The sequence below is a fragment of the Lepeophtheirus salmonis genome, unplaced genomic scaffold (genome assembly GCF_016086655.4).
Source record: "Lepeophtheirus salmonis unplaced genomic scaffold, UVic_Lsal_1.4 unplaced_contig_4165_pilon, whole genome shotgun sequence".
NCBI classification, from domain to species: domain Eukaryota; kingdom Metazoa; phylum Arthropoda; class Copepoda; order Siphonostomatoida; family Caligidae; genus Lepeophtheirus; species Lepeophtheirus salmonis.
Window position 1 is genome coordinate 100996 of NW_027294220.1, and position 26843 is coordinate 127838.

Here is a 26843-nt window from a genome sequence, read left to right on the forward strand (position 1 = left end):
TTCCGGAACTGAAACTTCGAACACCCTTTTCACAAAAGCCACATGCATGCGTCTTTCCCCTAGTCCTAGGGCGACTACTCGTGGCTGATGCTTCATTAGGTTCGGTCACTGAATGAATTTGTATTTTGTTTAAGTATGAATATTCAGAGTCCTTACCCAAAGGCAGGTACTCCTCAGACTCTTCGCTAGAAGAGGAATTTGGGGTTCCCTCTTTGCGGGATCGACCCCCATCCGAGGCATATCTTATATTTTTACTTTTCATATTTTTCATACTCTACTCCCGCCATTACCTGTGCCTGATCGAATTAAATTTTACTATAAAATTCTTTGAGGTATTCATGACACTGGGCAGGAGACACACTTGTTATAGCCCTGAGGCTATGTCAATGTTCTATGCTCACATTAAGTGCTTGAAGTTGAGTCATAGTTACTCACGCCGTTTACCCGCGCTTGGGTGAATCTCTTCACTTTGACATTCAGAGTACTCAGAGCATTCAGAGCAAAATGGAATTTGCTTCGAAGTTTTCTTTTTAACTTTGAAGTTTATCTATTTGTTTTTTTTTTTCAATTGACTTTGCTTTTTTTTTTTGTTAAAGACTTTGAATTTCATTTCTTATCATTTTTTTTTTTTCAGATCGAATTTGACTTAAAAAAGTTTTTTTTTTCAATTTGTTTTAATCAAAGCACTTTTTTTGATTTAAGTTCTTCCATTTTTTTTCAATTTTTTTTTGATTTACAAGACGATTTTAAAATTGTTAGTAAGAGTTAAAACTAATATGTGTTCTAATTTGGAAAAAAAAAATTGCTCCAAGTTAAAGATACTTAAGTTTTGATCATAAAACTAAAAGTTGACCTAACCGCGGGATAAGAGCGGGTCTAAACAATCGACTCTTAAGGTAAAATAAGATAATATATACCATCTTATGAAAAACCAAAATTCATAAGATAATTTAAAAAAAAAAAAACAATTATGAAGGCAAGTTATTTTTTTCATTAAAAAAATATTAAATTAAACAACTTAAATAAAAATAATAATCGTATTATCATTCTTGCTTTGAATTTGTTTCCATTTCCATTCATTTTTCATCTCTTTCTTTATCTTGAAAAAATCACAAATTATATATTTGAAATAAAACGAGATTTAGAACATTGGTCTGATTTTCTTCCCTGCAAATAGAAATGTAATAAACATTATGATTTGTTTTAATTATTGGAAAATGATTTGAAACAAACATATTATTATGAATTATACTTACTAGTGCTTTTGAACATTGAAGGTGAATTATTTTTCCCCTTAGAATGGAAATGTAGAAATGATTTGATAATTCCGAGCACCCAGTGGACTTAATTAAAGCCTCATAAGAATTTTGGAAATTCCAATCTCCCTTCTCCACGTTTTTATTCAATGTTTTATTGTTTGTTAATTGGCTATGACGTATATGTCTTGATTAATATAACTTATTTAACTACAGAATATATTTACACTCATATTTGAAATTGATTGGGAATGAGTTATGTTGATCCTGTCAGAGTAAATAACTAAAATATATAAACAACTTATTAATCTATTCTAATTAATGAAAAATTAAGGAGAGTACTTATCAACCCTATTTGGAATAAAGCTGTTAAAATGGCGTGAGCTAGTAGAAGTTATGTTTGGTGCTTCGGCATATGCAATTTATAGTTATCACTGATATTTATTGTAAATACTACTCATTGGGGGAAGAGGAAATTATTAGTTTATTATTTTTTCTTGTTACGTGATCCATAGTCATTTCAACTGTTTTCATTCATTTTCATAAGCTGACTCTACGTTTTTGAATATAAATTCAATGTAAATAAATAATAATAACCAATGGGCAACAAGAAAAATGTATTAGACTGCTCCTGAGGAGCCTTTTTACGGGTAGATTTCTTCTTTTTCCGAACATAACCTGGTAAGGAATGTGAGCCAGTTCTGTTCGTCCGGTAGTCATGGAACTTTGTTTTCCGGTCGGTTGAGATTGCATCATCAAAGTCAACCTCAGTGACTGAGCCCTCCCGAACGTTCCTGACACAAGATGATGACGTTGAGTTGGGACTAGAAGGAGGTGGGGTAATGTTAGATGATGGGGTGAAACCAGGAGCATCATGCTCCGTTTTGTCTCCATTATTATGGCTACCATTGATTACAGTTTTCACAGGAGGCCCCTGGTGGTCTCTGGGACCAGGAGGGCATTCGTCTGGTACTGTTTTAACAGGAGCAAGTCTCTCTTTACAATCCCCACAAGCCTTTTTAAAGCTGGGGATATGTTGGATGGTTAAGATGCTCCTTAATGATTGACTCTTCTTAATGGGGACATGTTCAACTGTTTTGTGTAGTTTCCCACCATCAAGGTTGTCCTCAGCACTCTGAGGGGGTGCTTCTTTATTGTCCTCAGGTATTCCTTTGTTAGGAGAGGCAACACACACACCCTCATTCATTGTATTCACATCTGTACACCCCAAGCTTTGAATCGATACATTTTGCGATTAGCATGTTGGATAACTGGCATCCAGAGCTGTCCAGCATCTGTGCATCACCAGGGATGTCAGTGGAATCCTTACTTAATAATACGAATCCAAGACCATCCAGGAAGTCATCTAGGACCCCTCGTTCATTTGGGTGCTGCCCCACAAGCACATCCATGAGCCATTGGCCTATTCCATGTGGGTGTTGATGGGATCACATGATCAATCCACCTCTCTTCTTCAGTGATGTTTGCGTCATCTGTTTCACTTACTTCAGTCTCCTCCATTTGCATTAATTCCTCGACCGCTCTGAACTCCTTTGACAGAAGTTTAGCCTCAATAGACTCGACAGAACGGCCGTAGAATAGCTTCGCAAGATTCCAGGTTAGGTCTTCTTGGTCACCGTCGTGGCTTCTCTTGACGTCAACCATGGTATCTACCTCTAACTCCGTCCATGCTGAACCAAATTTAGTTGAGTTAGGATTTGGTGTGATGTCCGCACAGAGCTGTTCTACCCGCGCTTTGCTGCTAGGCAAAGCTCTTCTCTTCTTGATGGTACCAATAAGGAGTTTATACGGGAGACGCTTCTGTATTTCCGCGTTCATCACCCTAACAGAGTCTGCTCCATGCTGGATCAGGATCTCTTTTTCTAAATTGGCCATCATTTCTTGAGCTTCTGGGGTAAACGCCTGTTGCGCCTTCGATATTATCCGACAGCTTGATCTCTTGACCTATATCTCGTTCCATTCCTTGGGGTGCACTCTTTTTGGTGTATTGACAAACCCCTTCTGGACTTGAAACTTCGAACATCCTCCTTACAAAAGACACATACAAGTGTCTCTCCCCTAGTCCTAGGGCGACTACTCGTGTCTGATGCTTTGTCAGATTCGGTCACTGAATGTATTTGTATTTTGTTTAAGTATGAATATTCAGAGTCCTTACCCAAAGGCAGGTGCTCCTCAGACTCTTCGCTAGAAGAGGAATTTGGGGCTCCCTTTTTGCGGGATCGACCCCATCCGAGGCTTGGCTAATATTTTTCCTTTTCATATTTCATACTCTTCTCCCGCCATTACCTGTGCTTGATCGAATTAAATTTCACTATAAAATTCTTTGAGGTATTCATATCACTGGGCAGGAGACAGACTTGTAATAGCCCCGAAGCTATGGCAATGTTCTATGCTCACATTTAGTGCTTGAAGTTGAGTCATAGTTACTCCCGCCGTTTACGCGCTTGGGTGAATATCTTCACTTTGACATTCAGAGCACTGGGCAGAAATCACATTGTGTCATCATTGCTCTCCAACCATCACAATGCTTTGTTTTAATTAGACAGTCGGATTCCCCTTATCCGTGCCAGTTCTGAGTTGACTGTTAATTGATAGCCGAACATGAATATGCGCGTCACTAATTAGATGACGAGGCATTTGGCTACTAATGATTGATATAGGAACGAAAACAGGAACGAGAATCACAACTGTTCTGTCCTTTAAATTATTAATACATTTTCGTTAAAAAGTTATCACCTGTACGGTGATAACCCTGCCCAGTATTCAGGAGCACTGGGTCTCAAGCCCTTGCAATCATTGTTGTTACAGTGCCACATAGTGCACTCTATGTTTTGTATAGCCCCACCACGGGCTGTCATTCTCGAACCTGTTCTCCCTCCCAATTCCCCCAAACATTTATTGACATAAAATACACACATTACATAAGAAAAATAACTTTGCCGAGCATTACCCCATACATAATACATAAAGGTAAAACACGAACACGAAATTATCGAAAGTAATATAAATATATACAACAACAAAGAATTAGGCAAACGAGAGGCGACCACATTTAAAAAGACCTGGGTATACAAAGGTGGCCTTGGAGTTTGGTAAGAGAGGAAGTAAGAGGTATTAATATATTTACACGTTGTAAAGGTATGAGAATGTGTTTTCCATATCCGAGTGTTGAGATATGCATTAGTGTATGCATATACAATAGAGACTATGGTTCACATTAGGTAAGTAAGAGTCCGAGATATAACGTTATTAATATACAAAGGTTATACCTCATACAGGACATATTATTATATACATACATTAAACAAGGCAGTTGCTCGGCAACATAATACACACATTAATAAATAATTAAATGTAGACATCACTAAATCTATACATAATATATACAAGCTTAATAGATGTCGGCATTGCTTCAGGAAGGATGCAGCACTATTAAGTGGTTAAGTATCTCCCATGAGAAAAGTAAAATGAAGGAGACACTTAGATAGGTTTGCCACATGAAGTCCATGATTAAACCCAAGGGTATGGAAAGGAAATTGTCCAGGGCATTGATATAAAGCATGCCATAGGCGATCCATGAGGAAGAGGAAGTGGTACTTGGCACTTATGGCTCTGACCGTAACCATTGATCCACATCCGTAGGGTTCAGATTCTTACATACACTCATACATAGGTTATCGAGATGAGAGTAGGATATACACCCTCAGCCTATAAATAGAAGAAGAGTGCAAATCTTAGGGTTTTATAGAGGTAAAAGGATGGGGTAGGAGTATGGTTTTGGGGTGTGTGGGTAAGGTTGTAGTCATACACAGGCTAAGTAAACCCCTGACACCGCAGTAATGCTACATCCATTACAATGAAGTCATGTGAGAGTCATCATATATGGGGGGGGGTTATATATTATTTACTTATTAGAATACATTACATGTGTAGGTTAGAAAGGTATTAAAGGATGAAAAAGGAACAAAAAGAAACACATCACGAAAATGTCCAATTGTAACAGGGTGGACAAATACGTCGACTCAAGATTACAGTGTAGGAGCAAAGCATACCTCAGAATCAGAAAAGTATAAAATGGTGATAATCATGGCCTTCTGACGTATGGGATTCCTCACCTGTGGGCGGCCTCATAGTCAGGCGACCATGACCTAAATATATGGTACCCACACGAGAGGATCCTGAGCTGTATGAACTGGATATATGAAGAGGGCATCCCTAATGTCTCACTCAAGGAAACGTATGAGTTTTTGGAGATTAACCCCCTCCAGTTGGCTACTATCAGTAGCACAGACAGTTGAACCTCAGTGCTCAACTTGAGATGGGACCTTATAGCATTAATAGCTTCTGGGGACCCATATTTTTGAGATTTCAGCAGTTCATAGTCGGCAAGGATTCCCTGGTCACTCACGATTGGGAGGGTCGATAATATACCCAACATTGTTTTTAATGGCGACCATATCGGGCTTTATTGTTGTATTTTCAAAGGGGATAACATTCTCCTCAACCACAACGAAACCCCTTTTTACAAGTGACTTTGACACCATGGATTGTATGGCGTCATGCCGACCTGTGCGTAGGTTACCCGTCTTTATGCACCCCTGCAGGACATGTCCCAAGTTACATATTATCCCTGGGCAGGATGGGCAGTAGTTGCTGTCATTAAATTGGGTAAACCTGGCTGCCTTACTCTTAGTCTTTACTGACCCAGCCATGATCTGAACTGCAGATTGGAACTGAAAATCAGACTTTTTTCTGGTAGGACCAGAGGAACCCAAAGTTCTTCATTCCCTGGGCAGCAGACGCCAATCCCCTTGTATCCACATGGGAGGCAAGGTTATCAGCATAGAGCTTATCGAGGGTAGAATGCTGTTGCAGCTGACATCCTCTCACAATAACACGTTTGCAGGTATATTGTGCTGGATTTAACTGCAATATTGCTTTTATGACAGGGTCGTTTGACGGGTTCAAGGCCTGAATCCGCGAATTCTTTGCCAAGATCGCTCTTGGCACAAATTCAAAGATCCCGAGCCCCCCATCAGCAATTTTTGCATGGAAAAAATCGGTAGGTGTATCATGGAAAAGACCAGTCCATTCCCTTACTGCTTTTCGTATCTCCACATCTATCACTTTGCAATCACCTTGAGACACCTTTCCCCTCACAATTTCAAAAGTGAGTTTGGAGGTCAAGTGGTCCCTCAGGATTATATATTTATGGAATGATGCTATAGGAGCAGTCCTTAAACGGTTAAGCATCATCACGGCCTTTTTAGAAGGGGACGATCTTAACAACCTGTCAGAGGAGAAATTAAGCCCAAGGTACTTATACAAGTCGCCTGATTTCAGTTGGGGCATACAAGTATTCCCCACCTTAATCGTGGACTCAAGGTCAACCACAAAACGTTTTTGGTTCCGCAGCCCCTTTATTGTAAGGCTGGCGCATTTGGCTGCATTGGGTGTTAAACCAACACGAGCAGCAGCAGCAATGTAAGAGTTTACCGATGCCTGTAAACCATTATTGTCAGAGGATATCAGGACAATGTCATCGGCAAATAGCAAGCACGACAACTCAGCTCCATTCAACCGAAATGGACTCTGGAAACCATATCCTCCAAGACCATATCAATGACCAGATTAAATACTAATCCGGAGATCGGATCGCCCTGGAGGATACCCGAACCAAAACCCACTTCAGTCAAGTTATTGAACTCTGTCCGAGCATGCAACAGGACGTATGACAGATATTTGGTAATCTCATGTGGAACCCCAGCCTTGGTGAGTGCACGCACGATTGACTGGTGGTTCACAGAGTCAAAGGCCTTCCTTATATCAAGGAAAGCCAAAGAAATAGATTCAAATGACCTCTTAGAATGCCGGATGGCCTCATCAAGCACAAAGGTGTTTTCAGAGATGCCATCGACTTTCCTGAAGGCCTTCTGACCCTATTGTAAGGGACAATCCTCAACCTCTTCTCAAGAATCCTGTGGAGGACTCGAGTTATATGAGGGAGGACTGTTAAGGGTCTATAATCAGACCATGCTGTAGGGGTGGGTACTTTTGGTATGAACGTCGTTTTTGCTTTTAGCAAGACGTCAGGCAAAGTACCTGTGAGTAATGCACTGTTGAATACTGAAGTAAGCCACACTTTGTCCAGCTTTTGCATGGCTGTGCCTTTCCAGCAGAGGGGTCCTTGACCCGCTTTTTTTGATGGCAGACACATACACCTGAGGAGGTTTGTGCTTTGCTCAAAGTAAGACTTCCAGGGTGCAGCAAACGCAGCTGGCATCCTTTTATTATCTTCAAGGGGGTCACCTTGGAGAATGGCCCTAGCGGCCCTGGGGAAATCCTGGCTCAAGCACTTTGCAAAAGTTGACTTTGCAGTTAAGGAGGGTGTTATCCGCCTAGGTCGGTCATTAAGGGCCCTATTCTTGATCAACCCAACCATGGACTCCACGATAACCTTCAGTAGGTCATTGAGTCGAGGTCCAGGATGCTGGATTAATAGCTGAGACAGGCTACTAATGAGAGAATTGGTTATCGGCTTCCTATACTCCCGTCTTAACAGCTTATAGCCAGGCAGTGATAGGGATCTAGGGATAGTGGACGTAGTTCGGTAGTTTAGCCTCCGATGGAGGTTAGTCACTACATCACTGTGTCTTGTTTTTAAGCCAGACTGTAACCTGTCCTTCAGATAGCTTGAGAAGCGTACACATGCAAAGGGTAAATATAGAGGGTTAGTCTGTACCCAAGATCTTACATCGGGGGCATCCGTAAGTAGTTGTTCTCTGTAGGATAGAGTACCCAGGTGTCTTTTGATCATCCTATCCTTTGCATTGTCCTCACTAGCTGGAGGGGCAGAGGGAGGACAATAGTCTGTGGAGATGTAGTATTGATATTGTTATTATTAGTATGGGCATTATTTATTACAACGTGCTGACAGACACCCTGACTCTCAAGCTCAGACATAATCTGGGGGGTGGGTCATGGGGGTACTGACTGCAGCACGAAGTAATAACATGGCCTGTGCTCTAGCAGCCCAGTTAGAGGAGGCAAGGTTGGCTTGCTCTAGCTCTCCCGTGGCTGTATCAGGAGGTGGTGTTTGTAAGGTCGTGGGTGGTGTCAGCTGCCTAATGGTAGCTTCAGTACGTCTTCGACCTTTTGTAGGCATCCGGTTTAGTCGAACGCCCATGGCCCTAGTGAGGTTATCCATCATTTGGGCATGATCATGGGGTGCCAACAACGGTTGTGGTTGGGTGTGTCCTTGAGGGACCGGGGAGTCATTAGAGGCAGAGCAGGGGGTAAGGGTTGTGTGTATATTATTATTATTAATAATATTCCCTCCCGAGCTCAATTTTGGGACTGTTACAGGCCTTTGGGTGCGTTTAGAAACAGGCGTTTCCTCGGCCTCAATCGGTCTTTTCAGTTCCCGTCTATGTCTTGCGTTGCAATTCGGAGTAGACATTTCAGCAGGACGTGTTGGTGGGGTTGTACCTTCAATCCGCATCGATTCCTTGGGCACGGAAGAAGTCTCTAAGTCAATCACCTCTGTAGGCTCCTGAGGAGCAACTAGCGAATCGGTCGCAGACACAGAAGTATCTGTGGTGATGTTGACAAGACGAGAGCTGGCATTGGAGTCACTTGACACCTCAGTAGTGGTATTATCAAGTCGTCTCCGAGTTGAAATCACTGCCTTTAGTTTTCGTACAAGGTCAGGATTTTGAAGCCGTTTTAGTACAGATTTACGAGGACGGTACGAGAACCTCATACAAACATGATCACTCATGCTGTCATCACTTCTGTCGGTGTAGGTCTGAGCGAATTCTACTGCTGTGCTTGTTAGAAGTTCGATCTCAGTTTTGAGCCATCTATTCACACATTTTAGCTTCGACAGGAGTTCCCTTGTCTCAGCTTCAATGGGGGCGATTTGGATCTCATTGCTAATGTTGATGTAAGCCTGGCGATGCCTAATATTTACCACATCATCACAAGATATGGCAAAGAGTTGAGACAACCATGCATGTAAATTTTGTTCGGCCTCGGAGGAACGTTCATTTATTAGATGTCTCTCCATGGAGGATATGGCTTTATACAGGTCTTCGTCCCATTGAGGGGGAAGATTGGAGGTATAATGCCTTATTTTATACTCCTCCCATTCTGAGGGATGCATTGCATTAATGTGCACCCTTAAGCCGGAGTTTGATTTCGACACATGGTCACATAAAGGGCACTCTAATTGTGAGGAGTTAATGTTAAGTGTAATTTTGACACTCATTTTCAAATTATAATTTACGAATAAAGAATATGAAAAGAAAAACACAATATGGGAGTTTTGTTTTCAAAGGAGGACAAGGGTGATATAAAAAAAAAAAAAAAAAAAATAAGGGGATCACTTTATGATATTATAGGTAAGAGATGGTATATTAGACAAATCAGCACGAACAATGACAAAACAATGAGGAGTGAAGCTAATTACCTAAGGTTGAAGAGAAAACTCAACGTTTTTTTGAAGGCGAACCGCGCCTTGGGTTGGTCTATTTAATCAGTCACAACCTAACTGAGCTCCTGCGTTGCAGTGCCCCCACTGCCCTCCGGGCACGCATGGGTATATTTTCAAACCACTTTTGTTATATAGTTACTGCACGTTACCTCACTACTCCAAAAGGGTTCACAAATAGAGTAGTGTGCAGTGATGTGGAGGAGCTTGAGCGTGTGGTCATTGATGAGGCAGTACTACCCACGAATATGCCCCTGCATCAAGGATCATACGAACATTTTTTTTTTTTTTTTTTTTTTTTTTTTTCTATGCACATATCTTTATTTCACACATTAAAATTATTACAAGTATATAGTTATAGTATATAGTTTGCCCCACCAAACGAATATTTCCTATTATAAGGTAAAAAGACAAAAAAGACAAAAAAAAAAAAAACAACAACAACAACAACACGAGTGCCACATCTTTTTTTCTCTTTCCTCTCCTTCCAAAGCACCGGCTTTACAAGTAAATACTATCGATAAATAGAAACATCATCCACTAATAGGTAGCATGTATATATAAACAAACTCTCTCAATATTACTATTATTAAAAAAGAAATCAAAGAACACAGTGATGGACTAATGATAATTTAAAAACAATAGATTTTTTTAAACAAAGCAAAAGACAACGATCCCAAACACCACATTTTCGTCGCATTAAAGGAATTAAAAGTCCGTCTTTATTATTGTTAGTTCAAACTCGTCGAGAGCCACCTCCGCTATTTTTGGAGAAGGGCAGACACCTCTGAACCGCGCCGAAGAGATAAGAGTCTGTAGCTTGCATATCACCTTCGATGCCAAACGTAGTCCCTTGTTGGTTCCTTCAAAGCCGTACAGAAGCTCGTGGTTTGATGGCTTCCTACCCAATTTGGACTCGACACCTTGGCTCACTTCATGTATTATATATTTCAGGGCGCTGCAATCCCTGAAGTTATGCGATATTGTCTTTTTTTTTACCACATTCCTTGCAGGTTGCCCGGTCGTCATTGAAGAGCCCTTCCGTGAAAAAGACCCGAGACGAGATGCGATATTTCATGTACATTTGCTTTGGTGTAAGAATAGGATCCCAAACACGCTTGATGAAGTCCTGTACTCCTTTGGTTTCCCTCGCAGCCTCTCTAAATTTGTCAGTGTGGTCTTGCCTACATATGTTGTCTCTGATAGTCGATGTGGCCACTTTGAAGGGGTCCCCGTCTCTTTTCCTTTTTGGATAGAATGAGTATTGCTGGAGTTGATTCTTGAGCATGACCAATAGAGGATGAACCCCTCTTGCACTTAACACATCTTCCACTGTGACTAATCCCAAATTATTCTTCACTTTTTCAGGTAGATAAATGGTAATCAGCTCATTTCCTTCGATTGGGGCCCCTAAGCCTATAGCCCGCCAGTATGCTCTTCGTGATTCAATCGGAACGCTATTCATTTCTCTCATCGGCGACCACTGTAAACCATCCGGATCATACGAACATTTTATGCTGGATTCTGAGAAGGTCTGTGAGGCGAACCAAAATTTCACAACACCAGAGACTCATCCACCCTCTAATAGGAGTACTACAGGCTCCCTTACTCGCTCCCCTAGTATAACCTCACTCACCATAACAACATCAACCAAAGAGGAAGTAGGGAAAAGGTCTAAAGGCACAAAAAAAAAGAATGTGTCTCAGGAAAAGAACTTACCCCCTCCAATCCCACATGGAATAAGCCAATGGCTCATGGATGTGCTTGTGGGGCAGCACTCAAATGAACGAGGGGTCCTAGATGACTTCCTAGATGGCCTTGGATTCGTAGTATTAGATAAGGATTCCACTGACATCCCTAGTAAGGCACAGGGGCTGGACAGCTCCAAATGCCAGTTATCCAATATGCTAACACCCCTGAATCGCAGAATGTATCGTTTCAAAGCTTGGGGTATACAGGTGTGAATGCAGTGAATGAGGGTGTGTGGGTTGCCTCTCCTAACAAAGGAATACATGAGGACAATAATGAAGCACCCCCTCAGTGTGCTGAGGACAACCTTGATGGTGGAAAACTGCACAAAACAGTCGAGCATGTCCCCATTAGGAAGTCCCAATCCTTAAGGAGCAGTTTAACCATCCGACATATCCCCAGCTTTAAAAAGGCATGTGGGGATTGTAAAGAGAAACTGGCTGCCGTTAAAACGGTACCAGACGGATGCCCTCCTGGTCCCAGAGACCACCAGGGGCTTCCTGTGAAAACTGGGATCAATGATAGCCGTGATAATGAATACAAAGCGGAGCACAATGCTCCTGGGTGCACCCCATTATCTAACGTTACCCCACCTCCTTCTAGTCCCGACCCAACGTCATCATGTTGTGCCAGGAACGTTCATGAGTGGTCAGTCGTTGAGGTTTACCTTGATGAGGCGATCTCAACCAACTGGAAAACGAAGTTAAGTAACTTTCGACTTAACAGAAAGACTCGCGGATTGAACTTGAACGCACCTCCTCAGAGATTCATTTGTGATCTTCATGGGGTCTATATGTAAGTAGGAGCCAACACGGACACCTTGCTTACAGGACTTCAGTCCTTTTGTGTCAACCTTCTCATAAAGCTCCTTCGCCTTTAAACTGGAGTATTGGCTTTGAGACTTGCACTCAACACCATTGACTGTAGGGGATTTCAAGCTGAGCATCTTCCTCACAGAAGTGCTCGCCAGCCTAACACTCGGATTAGGGGAACTATCCAACTTGCCCCTCCTTTCGACCCTCAACAGAGTAATCTGATCCTCTAGGTTTTTGATCCCCCAACCACTATTCTACGGCCGTTCTGTCGAGTCTATTGAGGCTAAACTGCTGTCAAAGGAGTTCAGAGCGGTCGAGGAATTAATGCAAGTGGAGGCGACTGAAGTAAGTGATACGGATGACGTGAACATCACTGAAGAAGAGAGGTGGATTGATCAGGTGATCCAATCAACACCCAATGCTAAGAAGGTCTTGGCGGAAAATAGGGACTCTGTCGCAAGGACAAAGAGTAGGAGCGAAAAGATAGGGAAAAAATGAAGCAGGTCGGCTGATGACTCCCTGGACCTTTTGGATGTGAATCCAAGAGCTGGGTTAAAGGTATTCAGACCAGCTGTGGATACCCTTCCTCTAAAAACTCCTTCTCCGAAGTCCAAAAGTGCTGTTAGCACTGCGAGCCTGACTGAACAAGTCTTGGTGGAGTGTGATCTCCCAGTAACACTATTTGCAAGTCAGGATCCCAAGGCATCTTCTGAAGAAGGTGAACTGTCTGAAGCAGATCTTATGGAAATTGCATCCAATGTTCCCTCCTGTGAGGGCAGTATGCTCGGAATGTCTGAGCATGAGTGTCTGAATGAATCAGTTACCGCGTGGGTAAGAGGCCGTAGGCTGAGATCTTCTGTTGAAGGAGACACCCACAAGGGCTGTGAAATGAGGGCAATGATTGTATCGCATACAGGGGCTAATAAGAAGGCGGCAATAAGAAAAAGAAGACAAAAGAAAATGAGAATAAAAAGGTGATCGAAAAGAAAGAGAAAGAAATAAAGAAAGACACCAGTAAGACGACCAGAACAAAAAAGGCTAAGGTTGAGAGAGGAGCAATGGATCGTATCCGGGCACTTGAGGTGGGCATGGATCGTGCTCTGGCCAAGATCAACTCCACATTACAGGCCCTAGCAAGGTCTGGCCTAAGACCCATCGGTGAGAAGGGAATGAATCCCAGAAAAAGTCTGAGGACGACTCATGGTGGTAGGTATGAAGTGAGGTTTAACGCGCCTCGCTTCGGTAATGGTAGGAGAGACTTGCCAGTGGAAAGGCCTTCAATTCGTAGAAGCACTCTGAAGCCGAGGCATAAGTTCGTTCAGCATGTCCAGATGCATGAGAAGTCTGGTAAGTTTGCAGCGGTAAAAAGGGGGCAGTGTAATAAACCTGTAGTTATTCCGAAGCCAGGACCTAGTGGCTGACAACTGAGGAGTGCAAATGGTTGGGAGAAGGTGAGAGGGCAGAAAGCCCCCCCCACCCAAGTCTGGACGTAAGTCACGTGAGTCCAGCCAGTGCCCAGTCCATTGCATGAATCGGTTTGAAGCTCAGCTCTGGAAGAGGTAAGGGATACAATGGCGACAGCCCGTGAAGGCATCGTTGAACCTGCGGCCAAAGCTTCTTACAAACAGGCACTGCTCAGTACGGCAGCGGGCATTGTTGGTAAAAGGCCTAAGAAAGGTATAAATCTTCAGGATCGGAGAGCAGTTCATGCTTCGACGCAAAGAGGTTGGGAGAAGGATCGGACCAAGTTGGTTCGGAGGATCCTCGAAGGTAAATCAGTTCTTGAGGAGGCGAAGCCCCCACCAGAGGAAGTACTGACGGAATGGGAAAAGGTATTTCTTGCGCCATCTGTTGAGGATGGGAGGGACCCTGTTGCACTAATCGACCCCATGGAGGTCCTCATGAATGAGGCCACCATAGAGGAAGTACGAGCAGCAATCCCGAAAGATAATACTTCACCCGGACGGGATGGATTACTTTGAGTGAAATCAAGAAACTCGAGATATCTTCCCTAACAAGGTGGATCAATAAGTTCATTACTGAACGGAAAATTGATCGCGAACTCTTAGTCAGTAAGGTCACACTTATTCCAAAGAAGGTGAACCTGTTGGTGGCTAAAGACTACCGGCCAATAACGGTCATTTCTATGATAAGAGGACCTTTCATAGACTACTCGCAAAACACATGATGGCCCTGCCGGCGCCAGCTTATCAAAAAGCATATAGATCAGTCGATGGTACTTCCGAAAACCTTTGTGTTTTGCAGGGAGTCCTGGAAGACGCCAGAACTTCAATAAGACCGCTGAGCATTGCGTTTGTTGATTTCAGCAAAGCATTTGGCTCAATTAGTCATGAATCCCTGATGAACGGGCTGAAGAGATCTGGTGCACCAGGAGCGTTAATCGATTACATGAAATATGTGTACAAGAATGCTGTTGTGATGGTGAAGAGAGGAGCGGAGTGCAGGGTACAAAGTGGCATATTGCAAGGGGATCCATTGAGTGGTTTGTTATTTAATTTGGTCTTAGACTGGGTGATTTCAGATCTCGATGAGTCTATTAGTTACAAGCTAGGCTAGGCTAGGGGAGGGTGGTCATCATAGACCCAACAATCATCTCAGATGATCGAGATCTCACTGCGGCTCACGTTGAAAAACGGGCCAAATATGCTAATGAGGACTTAAAGCAACATGCACGAAAAACCTGCGAGTTGGAGGATAGTGCATCCTGTGAAATAGTCCCCATGGTAATTAATTGGCGTGGTGTTTGGTCAGAACGGTCATTCAAAGATGCTAGAAGAGTGCTTGGATTGAAGCCTATAGAGCTAAGCATCATCCAAATGCGCACCCTAGAAGGCACCTTCAAGATCTGGAGAACGGAGCAGAGCAGGCCGGACAGGGACGTCTAGCCGCATCTGATACCGGGTGCACTTATCATGCAAAATAAGCAAGGGCATGGAATTAATTAATTAAACAAGTAGCAAAGATCCGAAGTCATTTCTAGTCTGATGAACTTAGGGTGGTTTGTTACAGGGGTTTTAGTCCTGAACTGAACAGAGCCTGTAACTCTAGGTCCAGGGTAAACCTGGCCCAGCATGACACGGCCTGTTACTACTTTCCCATTGGACTAACCAGTCCAGATGGCGTGATTTCCATGCTAAACTAGTGCTTGTCGACTAGCCTAACCTGATAAACCTGATGAGTTTATTATAACTTAAACACAAAAAATACAGTAAATAATAAAAGATTATAGAAAAATAGTGTCCCACCACCTGGTTAAAAAAAACTGCAACAAAAGATGTTATACAGAAAAAACCATGATGTTGGTAAAAAAAAAAGATACAAAGAAAAAACATAGTACAAGACAAAAACATAACTGTGAAAAGATGCAAAAAAGACAGTACTAATAATAATGGTAAAATTATAGTTGTTTTTTTGTTCATGTTGTCTCTCGCTAGTCTAAACATGCGGTGGGCTCTCCGAAAGAATCCGAAGTTGGATGTATGCGATGTAGATAGGCTTCATCCCATCATGAGGGGCAGTGTGTGTATTAGGTAGGCCACATTTTTTTAAATACCTAACCAGGGCCACACAAGAGTTTGTATGCATATCCCATTCCTCTCGTTCTTCGAATGTTATGTTGCACGGGAAACAATACCAAGTTCCCTCTTCAGATTCTGATCCCATCATATATTATTCGACTTTTCAAAAAAGATCGTACAAAACACTCAGTGGTCAGTGAATAACGTTTTTAGAGACAAGTGAGAGGCTTACGAGTCTGCTTCACTTGTCGATACTATTGTAGCCTTATTATATAAAGTAAGGACCTATTGATTCAATAAGAACAAAGCACGTGCTTTTAAGTAATGAATCCGCGGTCCGGTATGCAGAACTGATTCAACAGGCGAAATTTATCACTTTTATGGTGTGAAAACCTATTTAAAGTTCTGAAAAGAAGCCAATTTTGAAATTCTGGGACAACGCGGAATGTACAGCAACATGGGATACCGTTTCTTTTTTCTTAGAAAAGCTTATTTGTGTTCGTCCGGAACGAACCCGTGGTTAAATGTATGAAAAAATGAAATAAAGTATTTACTGCCACCCAGACTCGAACCCAGGACCTCTAGGACAATTGTTATATATATAAAAAGTGTCAGGCCGAGGGTTACTGAATATAACTTTTTCGTATTCAGTATTAAATTCCGGTAATTTTGATGTGACTCTCGGTACTATAGGACCCTTTTGGCCACCTCGAGCACAACCGGTCGGGATTAAACTTCCCTGGAGTAGGATCAAAAGGGAACGTGAATCCCAGGAATCCAATTTTTAGAGAAAAGGGTTAAAAATAACCCTTTTCCAACCGCTGTACCTTTGTCTATGATCACCCAAAATGATGGTTCATGGGAGATCAAAATACTCGTATGAAGTGTACGGTTCGAATAAGGTGTAATAAGACAAAACCCAAAAAAAAACCTAACCCATTTCCGACACTTATATTTATAATTGAAAAGTAAACTCAAACAATAAGCTATTATTTGAGCCCACTCCCGTAGCTGAGCTCCAATTTAAAATTTAAATACCTCGGTTACTCTTCATTCTATTTGAGAACCCTTTTGGAGTAGTGAGGTAACGTGCAGTAGCTATGCAACAGAAGAGGTTTTACTTCATACCTATGCAACAGAAGAGGTTTTACTTCATACCTATGCTTGCCTGGAGGGCAGTGGGGCATTCTGCAACGCAGGAACTCAGCTAGGTTGTGGCTGATAAAATAGACCAACCAAAGGCGCAGCTCGCCTTCAAACTCAGCTGGCAGTTGCAGGACAACTGGTTCTTTATAAACACGGGCGAGTAAAGAACGAAACCCCTGAAGCAGTATTGACAGCTAGGCGGGCCGAGGAGATGCTCAAAAATAAGGCTATTATAGAGGAGACTTGACTTTGATTTGCTGTGACCGTAGTTGGGAATCAAAAGATGAGTACCAGCCAGCCCTAAGGAATAAAATTCTAGTAAAAGAATTCCCTTTCCTAGGTGTGGTGGAACAAATCACAATGTCAGCAGCCAAAAACAGGCACGTAAGAAATATGAATAAAGAATTCAATAGCAAAATGTCAGCAAAGTCCACAACGTCAACAGGAAAGCATCCTTATAAAATACATTATAATATACAAACACATAAACATGTAGTGTACCTTGGGGACACGCTACCATCTGCAGATGGTAGCATTTTGCAAAACATTTGTGTAAATATTACCAAGAAATAGATATATAGGAACAAAAGGGTACAAGAAGCACTTTCTATCGGTTTGTTTAGGAAAGAAAGGAAATATACTATGAATCCAATAATAATAGTATCAGTCTTTCAAACAATACTCTTGCTTGAACAAGCACAGTGCAAAGAACAACTAGGCTTCACTCCGATTCAGGCAATATGCTTGAAACAGGGAGAATTAACCTGTTGATCCAGGCACACAGTACTTCTTAGGCTTTGCTTCGAAGCCGGCCAGGCGAAAGCAAGCTATCAAGCAGTATGCAGTTGGTGTTCAAGGAGGAAGGACACACCTTTTGCATTCTTATTCTTCAAAGGCAGTGATAGTGGCTTAATTTTAGTGATACTTCTCAGACTTATTTTTGTGAGAGAGCCACGACTATACTGCCTATCCAATTGGGTAGATATTAGACCGAAAGGAATATTGGGAAGAAATACCCACACGAATAACCGGGCTTTCCAGGACAAACCCGGGAAAGGCAATCCGGATTTCGTTAGTAAGTTATTTATATTGTGGACACAGACGTCGTAGACCGAATAAAAGAAGGGCTACAGACGATTTACATATGCCGGGACAAAGGTATGAAAAATATTTCACTTATATATTGAACATTACTTCTTATGAATATAAGCAAAAGAAAAGAAAGAAAACAAAACGATGATGATAACCTGCTTCTTGGAAACGCAACCTCTCATGAGAATATGAATTATATTAAAAGACTAACTACCAGATGGCGTTGCTGTCAGTGACTATCTCTAACTACCCTTTTGACTTGAATAGAAATAACCTTGTCCAGGAAGGGTTAACAGTAAGTTTATATGAAAAATACTAATATAGTTCAGTTCTTAGTATTATATACAAAGTATGAAAAGGGGAAAAACTATATATAATTCTTGAGTGATAATTAAAGAAAAATAACAATAGTTAGCTGAGGGGTGGGTTGTGTGATGAAAATACACGTGACACAAACAGATTTACGCAAAGTAAATATATGTTTAGTCTACAGGTATATAGCTTGCTGAGGGAAAAGGGGGGGAGGTATGAGAGAAGGGTTAGAACAGGGAGGCAGGAAAGGCTAAGCGAAATGGAGTAGATTCGTTGAGATATCCTTGTAGAATAACTACATTTAACTGTCCTTGGGACAATCTCTTCACTTTGACATTCAGAGCACTGGGCGGAAATAACATTGTGTCGGAGTGTTCGGATCATTTATACATCTACTGATGTTCAGCCTTCGTTAATTTAAATAATCTCTTGGGATTCCATTCATTGAGTTGATAGTTCTCTTCCTTTTTTTTTTCTTCTTCTCTCATTCTTTATCTTCATCTGAAGAGATGTACATCACATCGATATCCTTATTTCACCACGCAACCTTTCCTCTAAAAAGAAACAGAAAAAAGGGGCGAAATCAAATTAATCAAGTTAGCCAAGTAAGTCAATCATATCACCACTATTTATTTAACTTATTACTTTGTGTATTTATGAAAAGGAATACGTTATGAAAAAGTCATGGCGTATCATGGGAGAAGAAGGAATCGATAATAAAATACATATAATATTTTTGTGTTAGCGAGATAACGCCGTGATATAAATAGTATTTGAGAAAATGTAAAATGAACATTTGCAATCGGAGAATATCCTAACCCTCACGAAAAACATCCAGATGAAATTTCAAAGTCAGGAGCAAATGCCAAAAAATATGCAAATGTTCTTTAAAATATAATTCCTTTCATAAGTATACTGCAGTTCGAGGGAATCTGGTAAATAGTTTTAAATGGGAGATGTTTGTTCTCTAATCAAAATGAAGAAGAGTTAACCTATACAGGGCATAATATTTAGCATATCGATCTCAAAGTTATTGATGTGAAACATGGATTTAATTAACGCGAGCTAGCAAGAGCTAATAAGAGGTTTGGCTAAAGTTAAGCTGATTCTATAAAAGATTCCCTGTTTATGTCAGTGAAATGATCCATAATCTCAAAGAAAGAAAAAAATAAAATGTAAAGAACGTTAATGGTGTTATCTTCAAGCTTAAAGGAATTGATAAAATCAACATAAATAATAATGAAAAACTAAAATTAAGTTTTTTAGGTCGAGCAAAAGATAGATTAAATACAGAATACTATTCAAGAATCTCGAAGTTACTGCCAAGTAATTTAATAAGGAATTGGGAATTCGCTTCTTTTATCAACGTATAAAGGAAACAACTGATTAGATTTTGTGGGAGTGTCAATATTTATTTAAAACATATGGGGACATCATTAAAATGGTTATTAACTTATTCAATCAACAACTGGGCAAATAAGACTTCTTCTCTACTTCGTATAATGCAAAATTTTATGCAATTATTACAAAATTGCAATATATTGTCTATAATTTATGGACAAAAAAAAGAAAACAACCTCTATGGAATTTTGCAAATTGTTAATCTTTACGCAAATGTTCAAATGAAAATTTGAAACTATTTCTAGAAAATTATTTATAAATATTCCTGATTGTACTATATTTTATAGTAGTCTTTTTAATTTTCGTTTTGCTATATTTTTAAGCGAATTATTTTTCTAGTATCTTATTAACAAATTATGAAAGTTTAAATACATGCCCGTTAAGCCTAAGACAAGAAAAAAAGTCAACATTTTTGAAAAACAGCAGGAAAATTCATTCGAGTGTCGGTGGCTAAATGAATGATTTATCAAAGCTGAAATTTTGAATACTGATTATCAATAGTACGTATCAAATTTTTATCATTAGCCATTTATCAATTTCCCGAAATATTAATTTACCCCCTCCCCACCACCACAAAAAGACCCTTTACCTTTATGATCATTATGGCGTTAAAAGACATAAAAAAGAAAAAAATATATATATTTCATCTCAGCTACAGAAATGAGAAGAAAAAACAGCCTGAGTTTAAAGTCGATTCCATGACTGGAGCGTAAAGTGGACTGGGAAATTATAATTCAAATTACTGATAAATTACAAACCAAGGTTAATAGAAATACAAGGTTATACCATAACTAAAGCTTGTTTGTTTGGTTAAATAAATTACTGTTTTGAGATAAGAAAAGGAAAACAGTTGGTAGAATTTCCTTTTTTATTATGTATGCATTCTTTCTCGAATTATTGTTGTGCTAACATCTCCTCAAAGAATATATTACTTGCCGAGTGCATTTGTGTTTGTACAATAAAAATACTGAAATGCCGAAAAAAAATTCTCTCTGCCCCTAGATTGAAATTAATGGAGGCCATGAAACTTGGAGCTACCGGACGACAACAAAATATTTTGTCGAATATGCCGATGTAAGTACTCTTAAAGCCCTCATCCAGAGTCAAACGATACCTAATTCCTCATTCCACATCAAGAATATGAATACATAAGAACAATTTTCGACTCCTAATGGTCCTGACAACTTTAACACCGACCTCTTAAAGATGCTAGTTTCCTGTAATGGGCATTTTTTCACCGTGGAAAACCCCCATCTTCAAAAGTTTATTAAGAAATATGCTGATAAACAGTACCTACTAGAAAGAATCTACAAAGATAAATAGAGGTTGTCAGCAAGGATAAGAAACCCGGGAACAAACAATCACAGCTATATTGATGGGTCCTTTGAATGGCCTTTTCTTGGGTCGTCCTTATCTAATCAACATGATAGACATAAAAGTTGCTAATGCCGTTAATGTTGCAAATTTTATCGTGCATAGTATTTAACTAATTCATGGTTTATACTTTGATGAAGGTAAGTTAAAATTTTTAATCATGAATAGAGTAAAAACCGGGCAATAACCTCTAAATAAGCTACCCCCAATTGAAACATATTGCTTCCACATAAGGAATTTCCAAAGACAAACGAGCTCATTTCATAAATAAAAATAATTTTCCTGATTGCGGGGAACAGAAAGTGGAATTTTATTGCTTCTTACCAAATTCCCTTGCCTCTAGTACCTATTTTAACACGCTAGTGAACTTGGTTGAAAGCAAGTTAATTACCATTTTGATAACTTCGAAGTTATCAGGGAATATTTAAACAACGTTAATGAAAAACCGCCAAGTTCAAGCTAAGAAGATCATAAATGATCAATTTATTTATGAAGAATTGTAAATAATTAATCATAATCTCAACCCAATTACCGAGGCCATTACCGTGCTAGAAGGAAAACTCTGTTTTCTTGTTAGTTTGACTATTGTCGAACATTTACCCGTCGATATCATCAAGCTAAAGCCATTCAAAATAAAATTAAATACATTTTTAGATGCAAATCCAGCGTACAACGATTTTCGAGACCTAGCAAATTCTGAGGAGACTATTTGCAGAAACACGCCTATTATAAATTATGACTTAGAGAGGATTTTCAGCATATTGAGAGCCATTCATACAAAAATAAGGTCCTGTTTATCAGTAAAAAGTATCAAGAACAATTTAATTTTAGAATGGAATATTGAAATATTAGATTCGTAAGAGTAAGTATTTATTAAATAACTTTTTTTAAGAATAAATATCATTTTTTCATACATACAGTGATATGGTCAAGAACAACAGCATCAATGGTGTCAAAGGGGGGTCTTAGCTTCAAATAGCGTGCAAATAATTAGTCTAACATCAGTTTCTTCGTGTAAAGACTTTGGTAAGTAATTATTGTTGTATTTACATATTCAAAAATTCGTTAAACAAATACTTCTTCAAATTTAGGATTAGCATATAACTAAATTTTCATAATCTCCGAGCTAAAGTGTTAGAAAACTACAGAAATATGGCCACGAACAATAGCATGAATGGTGTCAAAGGGGGCCTTAGCTTCAGATGGAGTGCAAATAGTTTGTCTAACATAAGTTTTTTTGGGGTTAAGAATTGGGTATTCTCCATGGATTCGTTTTAAATATGAGCATATTAATTTACATTTTCTTTTCTGAGCTTAACAAATTACATAAATGATGAAAAATGAGGAATCTACATTTATTTGAAGTATGAAAGGAAAAAGAAGGATTTTATTTCTACTCATAATTAGTATATTTTTTCCTGTATAAGAATGTCTCATAATTTTTGTATATTTATAATTTACATTTGTCCCTAATAATTTGATGAATCGATTTGTAATATTTAGTGTGGTTTGTTATCATTAACTAGTTTCACTTACTGTGTATAGTTACTATTAAAATTTCCAATTAATATTTTTCGTTATAATTAATGGTTTTTTATTTTACCCGTACTTCTTTAACTTTAGTTATTGACTACTCATTGTATGACGTATCAGATTAGCAACATTTATTAATATTTGTTAATAGTGTCATAATGTAGAAATTTGGAAGTTTTTTCACGATTTTGACGAAGTAAATCGGTTATTCCTGAATTTGAAAATTTCAGACACTTATTATATTCACTCTTCCAGTGTAATATGAAATATAGAAGATTCTCATTTTCATACCAGCATTACGTGACATTCTATCCCCCAACACCATACTTTTATCAATAGTACCATATGTCTCACTCCCACTTTTTACACACACTTGCTCGATGCCCACCCCTAACAATAACTAATGATGAAAATCCTGTGTACATTGGCCATGTTTAAAAAAAGAAACCGAAAATCAACAAGGTAACCCTGACAATTTGAAGAATGTTTTGGAGAAGAGAAAGAATAATGTTCAACGTTTCATTAAATCGACTACTATCAGCTGTGACAAGGGAGAAAAGGATATAAAAAAGGACATATGCTAGAATTACTCCGATGTAGACCCCCAATTTTACTCTGAGGCCGACAAGGACTTACAATTATAACTCTGCAAGAAATCTTCAGGGTTACGCTCCGTCTCTTATGAGCACACTCGAATGTTCAATCAGGTTTTGATTATAATTGAATCTATTTGAAAAAGGAAGTTATAACGGCATAGGAAAAGAAATTTCATTCTTCGGATTACAAATTCAGAAAAACAAAACGGTCCAGCTTAAAAATTCCCCAAATTTACATTACTCTCCATAATGCTTTTCTAACTGATGATTTACTTCCACCAAGCTTTTTTATAGTGACGTCAAAGAGTACAACTGTTACCAAGAGTATCGTTATACTGCTTTCCTTGACTGTTAATGTCACAGTAACGCTGTTATAATATGACGTCAAAATCCGTCCGCTTGCCCAACAGTCTGTACGGTACATCAAATCCAAAAATTATGACAATCCCGATTACATAACCTTGTATTTCTATTAACATTGGTACTAAAGTGTCTTAATTAGTTTCCCTTTTGGAAGAAAGATGTAATTTTATTGCGTCAAAATTTGTTATATATAATTCCAATAATATTGGAGTAATGAAAAAAAAAAATGTATTTCAACTCTACTACCTCACAGTACTAAAAAGAAATGATTTGGGGTTATAGTATTTTATTTCATCATTAAAGTAAACCAATAAGTCTTTAATCTTAGAAACTTTTCGAATAAAGTGGAAGAAAATTAGAATGAAGTCTATTTTGAAGACATTGTTGTTTTACCAATTAGATTTTAATTTTTGAAATGAAGTTGTGACTTATTTTAGCTTGTTTGATTTTAACCTGAAAGACAATCTTCGACGAAGGAGTCCAAGATAATCAGTTATAAATAGTGTTGGATCAGTACTACGACTGGTTTCCTAATCAGTTTTCGATGTATTAGTCTTTCAGTCCTAGATATCGAAGAATATAAGAACTAAGAAAATAATTAATGATAGCTAACAAAGTATAAAAATACGTTCTAGTCACACATCTCCAATCTTAACTCTTTAATAGAGGTTATGAATTAAAAAAATACATATGGTATCATTGTTTAAAATACTGATGTGATTATCATCTGCCTGCTTTATTATGATTTTTTTTGTAGTATATCTTCATTAAACATTTTGCTAATAAACGAATGTATTTATTAGCAAAATGTTTAATGAAGATATACTACGTATAATTGACTTCGACGTTTTTATCCGTTACAGTAGATTTGAAAACGTCACACTCCATGAAATTGTAATTCATTATGAACCTTATTCTCAGAATAATAGCTAATGAAACGACAAAGTAGAGTATTTGAAATATATTTGAAGCTCAAAGTTTAAAAAGAAGGCTTTAATTAAATATAATCTACATACTAAAAAATAAACCATTAAACATTTAAGTTAAATATACAAAATTAAACAATTAAAATCATATAACTATTAATAATAAAAAATTATAAATACAGAATATTGAAATAATAGATTGATCCAGAAATGTTTTCTTGTTTTAACATCGGAATTCAGTTAAATATGTCATAACTTTAGGTTGCAATACACAAGCGAGACGTGGAGTTTAATCAAAAAGATAATCACCCCTCTTCTTCATGTGGAAGTTGCTATATACAATTGTGCACAGGATAGATATATCTCTACCGATGAGATCTAACTAATTATTAATAATAAAGTAAATGTCAAAATCATAAAATTAGACAATAAATATATTAATAAAAAAATGTTAGAAATAAATTAATCGTAAAGATTTAGAGCAAAAGCTAATTATGTAGTAATGTCCGGCGATATTACTCCCTATTAAGAGCATCAAAAAGATTTTCCCCGTTATTTAAGTATGCTTATATAACAACATACTGTTATCATGAAGGATATACACAATTGTTAATTATAATGCAACACCCAATGTAACTACCCTCGTTGTTGTGACCATTTAAACAGTTGTTTTTGCCTTTTATGAGTTTTCTGAACACCACTTCTTGGAGCCCATCAACCATAGCTAAGCCTTTAGTGATAAAAAAGTAATATTTATTGACTATGTAATATTGGAAAACCTAATTATCATACCCAAGTCTTAAAGCGAAGTAAGTAGTCTCAGACAAACTAGTTGCAAACCATCCAAAGCTACTACCCCCGTTGTTGTGACCATTTAAGCAGTTGTTTTTGCCCTTTACTGAGTTGTGTTTCATAATTCTTGATATGTTTAGCTAAAATAGAATCATATTTTATGGTTAGATTAAAAAAAAATTGAATACTTACTGAGAGATAGTACAAAATTCAAGTTCCATTTCGATATTCGTAAATACTTTTTACTGATAACTTGATCATCATTTGGTGTGGATGACTTAATTCGACGAAGGAGTCCAAGATAATCAGTTATAAATAGTGTTGGATCAGTACTACGACTGGTTTCCTAATCAGTTTTCGATGTATTAGTCTTTCAGTCCTAGATATCGAAGAATATAAGAACTAAGAAAATAATTAATGATAGCTAACAAAGTATAAAAATACGTTCTAGTCACACATCTCCAATCTTAACTCTTTAATAGAGGTTATGAATTATGATGTAACTTCAGCGACTCAAATGACGTAGTTAGTAGTAATTACTAGTGTTAGGTTTTGGTCTGGAAATCCTAGACCGGTCTGAGACCGTTATATTTTTTGTTGGACCGAATTAGTTCGTTCCAACAAAAAAACTCGGTCTGGACCGGTCTCAGTTAAAAAGTCGGCCTAAATCGGTTCTAAGGAAAATTTCGGTCTAGATCGGTCCAAAGGTAAAATTCGGTCTAGTTCGGTCCTAAAATAAATCAGTATCGACCGATTTTATAGATAAATTGCTTAACACATGACATCATATTTTTTTAAGTACAATGACGTTATACGAAGTTTAAACAGAGATAGTTCGGATTAATTTTGTTCCCGCTGTCTCTTATATGTTTACAGTATTTGTTTTAATACTTATCGTGTACTTTTGAGATTTTTTTTTGGAAAAAATGAATACGACAGCTGATTTTGAAGAAAAAAATGGTTTCTCATAATATTTGAGTAAATTATGTATGAAGGATAAAATTTTTATCCTAGAATCGAAAATTGGATCATTTGGTTTAAATACTCATGAGTTTCCGATTACTAAGTCTTCTATACCAAGAATTGGGGATGAACTGAGAAAAGGTATCGCCAAAGCTACAAAATATGATTTGAAATTCAACACCGCTGACGTTTATTTATTGCAACGAGTTATGTTAAACCTTGGACTATACTGTCCCAGAACTAGTGTTGGATCAGTCCAAAAAGACTGCAGACTCATCTATTCTTATGTGAGGACGTCATTCGAGAAAAAAAAAATTAAGAATCTATGTACAGATAGCAAAAGATCTCTCGCATTGAATGAACAGATGGATGTTTTTTTGTTTGGTCTTATATCTATTGAAGGATATCATACACTGTGAGGTTTGGTGGTATAACCTCCGTTGTTCCGATCTTATTTGTATTTATTTAATAAAT

At 38.5% G+C, this 26843-nt stretch overlaps 4 long non-coding RNA genes across 5 annotated transcripts in view; 2 read left to right on the forward strand and 2 right to left on the reverse strand.

The window, feature by feature from the left end:
- Positions 1 to 22779, forward strand: part of LOC139907502 (uncharacterized) — a 73098-nt gene extending 50319 nt beyond the window's left edge. The window contains exons 4-6 of one of the 2 annotated variants that reach the window (XR_011784171.1): positions 20162 to 22058; positions 22117 to 22222; positions 22288 to 22779. This is a non-coding gene — a long non-coding RNA (uncharacterized lncRNA). The remainder of the gene's footprint in view (positions 1 to 20161; positions 22059 to 22116; positions 22223 to 22287) is intronic. The other variant, XR_011784170.1, reaches the window with a different exon arrangement.
- LOC121123434 (uncharacterized) lies at positions 1483 to 1878 on the reverse strand. The gene is made up of 2 exons (XR_005866000.2): positions 1599 to 1878; positions 1483 to 1539 (listed from the first exon to the last, which is right to left on the reverse strand). It is a non-coding gene; the product is annotated as an uncharacterized lncRNA (long non-coding RNA).
- On the forward strand, positions 10052 to 11192 carry LOC139907501 (uncharacterized). Its single transcript, XR_011784169.1, has 2 exons — positions 10052 to 10706; positions 10782 to 11192. It is a non-coding gene; the product is annotated as an uncharacterized lncRNA (long non-coding RNA).
- A 2388-nt stretch (positions 22780 to 25167) lies between the features above and the next one.
- LOC139907503 (uncharacterized) lies at positions 25168 to 25676 on the reverse strand. Its single transcript, XR_011784172.1, has 3 exons — positions 25599 to 25676; positions 25407 to 25546; positions 25168 to 25344 (listed from the first exon to the last, which is right to left on the reverse strand). It is a non-coding gene; the product is annotated as an uncharacterized lncRNA (long non-coding RNA).
- Between the last annotated feature and the right edge of the window lie 1167 nt (positions 25677 to 26843).